The 2,977-nt window shown below is 60.2% G+C and overlaps 1 protein-coding gene across 1 annotated transcript in view; it reads left to right on the plus strand.

Moving 5' to 3' along the window:
* The first annotated feature begins 2,490 nt into the window (after positions 1-2,490).
* LOC107118607 (membrane-spanning 4-domains subfamily A member 15-like) overlaps positions 2,491-2,977 on the plus strand; it is a 5,491-nt gene continuing 5,004 nt past the window's right edge. The window contains exon 1 of the mRNA XM_015420970.1: positions 2,491-2,566. The gene's annotated coding sequence lies outside the window, so the exon portion shown is untranslated. The remainder of the gene's footprint in view (positions 2,567-2,977) is intronic.

Raw genomic sequence — 2,977 nt, forward strand, 5'->3', positions numbered from 1 at the left:
CGGGGGGGGGGGGGCTAGGATCCTAGGTCCCATTGTCTTTCTGGAGCCAAGCTCCTGTCTTTCTTGTGGCTGCCGTGTGGCGGCTGCATACATAACAGCGCTCAATTGTCTCAACCTGTCCAGAATTACAAGGGCAGAGTCGGCTTGCGTCGGGGGTCTGAGGGTATCTCCCTTGCAGGAGGGCAGATGGGACATGCAGCCAAAGCCCCCTCTGCTGGCAAAATGCCCCCCCTTCCCTCCCGACTGGTGACCTGAGTGGAACAGGGCTGCAAGCCCGGTCCTGTCCTCCTCCGCAGGCTGGCCAGACAGTCACTTCTGCCAGTACTTCGGGCACCCTTTGGGGGCTCTGCGCTGGACCTGATCAGCAGTGGCGGCGGGCCCAGAGCGCTCTGTGGGACGTTCTTCTTTGGGGTCCTGAGAGACGCTGCCCTCCCCCTGCCTGAGGTTCCTAGGCTGCAACGCTGGCTGAGGCAAAGGCAAAGCACACTCCCCGCGGGGCTGCACAGTCACACAGCATGCTTTTAAAGTGGCCTGCCACGTGTCCACAGCCACTACGCCTGCCGCGTTGCCACATGGCTTCTTTTCACAGGCAGCGGCATCGTTTCCCCGAGGCACAGGAGAGTGCGTGTGTCTTGTTGACATTCAGCCTGGGCCTAAAGTCAGGACGCTCCAGTGGGGTGGGGGGGGGACCAAGGTTCTATTTAATGAGGAGGAGGAGGAGATTGGATTTATACCCTGCCCTTCACTTGGAGTCTCAGAGCGGCTTACAAACCGCTCCCCACAACAGACACCCTGTGAGGCAGGTGGGGCTGAGAGAGCTCTGACAGAAACAGCTCTTTTCCAAGGACAGCTCTGACAGAACCATGGCAGCTGCAAGTGGAGGAGTGGGGAATCAACCCCGGTTCTCCCAGATTAGAGTCCGCGCACTTAATTACCACACACCAAGAACTGAACGGCAGTTTGTTTTGCTTCAAGCACCCCGCTTCCTCAAGTGGTGAGAAGCTCCAAAGGCTCGTGGCGTCCCCAGGTTGGTTCCCTTTGCAGCAGAGAGGGTGCTGGAGACTTACTGGCATTTCCGTGGTATTTGTGGTCACGAGAAGTACCCAAGCAGAGCGCAGGTGAACCCTCTGCCTCCACTGCTTCTGGCCACCTGGCAGAGCCTCCCGTCCTGCTGGCCTTCTCCTGAACCAGTTTACAGCCCTCCGTCTGGCCTAGGGTTGCCAACCTCCAGGCGCATCCTGGTCCTCTCCCAGTGTTCCAACTGGTCTTCGGAGAGGAGGTCCCCTGGAGAAAATGGCCGCCTTGGAGGGCGGACTTGGTGGGATCCTCTCTGCTGAGGTTCCTCCCCAGACACGGGGTGGCCAGCTCCAGGTCGGGGAACACCTGGAGACTGGGAGGGGCGGAGCCTGAGGAGGGTGGGGTTTGGGGGAGGGGAGAGGCTTCAGTCGGGCATAATGCCATAGAGCCCACCTCCCAGAGCGGCCATTTCCTCCAGGAAATCTCCAGGCAGTCCTACCCAAACACCGCCCCCCTCCCCCGGCTCCAGGCCCCAAAATCTCCAGGTGTTTTGCAACCAAGCGTTGGCAACCCTAGTCCGGCCGCAAGCTTATTTCACAGCTCCTTGTTCCCTGGTTGGACACACAGGCTGCGTCAAGGGTCAGGAGAGGGGCAGATACTCTTATGGGAAGTCCTAATTCTCCGTCCTTCGGCTGAACTCAAAAGCGATCACTGCCTGTGCTGGGGCGGGGGGCAGTGGGGCAGACAGGGGCACCCAAGGCCCTTTCAGGTAAGGGGGAAAGGCCTGGGGGGGGCAGTCTGAGATTTTGGCAATATCTGTCTCTGGACAAGTACCCCCTGCCTCCAGAGAGGGTCCATCATGGCTCAGTGGGGAAGGTCCGCTTTGCATGCCCAGGGCCGCCTCTCCTGCAGTGTTGACTGCCAGCTAACTGAACGAAAAGGGATCTCTTATCCTTAGCGCAGAATAAACAAAATCCCCGTTGAAAGGAATGGGACACAAAGCTCAAATCCCATCCAGCTCCTGCATTCATTCTGACGACGCAACTATGAAGATTTTAAAGGCAGGAAGACTCTCTCCCTCTCTCTCTGCACACAGCCCTGGCACTCCGCACCTGGCCTTCTTGTGCACAGCCCAGGGGGGACTCCTCAGCCGCAGGCAAGCCGCGTGGATCCGTGCCCATGCCTGGCATCAACAGCTGCACAGCAGCCGAGGCCCTCTCCCGCACCCAGAGGCTGACTGGAGGCACCGGGAAACAAAAGTGGTTCTGGGGGAGCAGTTCAGGTTTCCCTATGTGTGCCAGAGAAATTTAAAATGTTGCATTTTCAAAAGTAAATCCAAAAGCCCAGAGGGTGCAATGCCTTGTGTACTCATACCAGCCGTCACAGCCCAACGCAGGATGTGCGTGCGTGCGAGGGGGTGTCACAAGGCAAATCGAAAGGGGGGGGGAGGAGGAAGTCTCTCTAGGAGGCGGGGGGGGGCGCAGAGATCCAGCCCCGGGAACGTTGTTGACTCAGGAGTCCCGCTGAGCTCAGTGGGGCTTGCTCACTAGTAAGTATGCTCAGGATCGCAGCCTTTGTGTAGCACAGCTGGCGCGGAGACTGGCCCCAGAAGGGCGCTGGATTCAGGCGAGGGAGGGAGTATGCAGGACAACGTTTGTGTCTCGCGTGGCGCCTCTCAGACCTGCTGCTGCTGCTGCTATTTCCCGTTCCTCTCGGGCGAGCGCGCTCAGGGCGGCTCACGACAGACAGACAGACAGTAAAAGAAGCCCCGCCACTCGGCCAATTGCCTCGTCCCGTGAATCTCGGAGGGCAGCGAGCCCTCTCCTCGCCCCGGGCCTAAGGCAGCCATGGCGGGGCGGGGGGCGACCGACTGTTGGACGGGGGACCGATCCCGTCGGCAAGGGGCCGCTGGCGCGCGCAGGCCCCCCTCCCCCGGACTCAGCCTGGGGGCCACATAGGG

Source organism: Gekko japonicus, unplaced genomic scaffold, assembly GCF_001447785.1.
Source record: "Gekko japonicus isolate JY-2015 unplaced genomic scaffold, Gekko_japonicus_V1.1 scaffold3343, whole genome shotgun sequence".
NCBI classification, from domain to species: Eukaryota; Metazoa; Chordata; class Lepidosauria; order Squamata; family Gekkonidae; genus Gekko; species Gekko japonicus.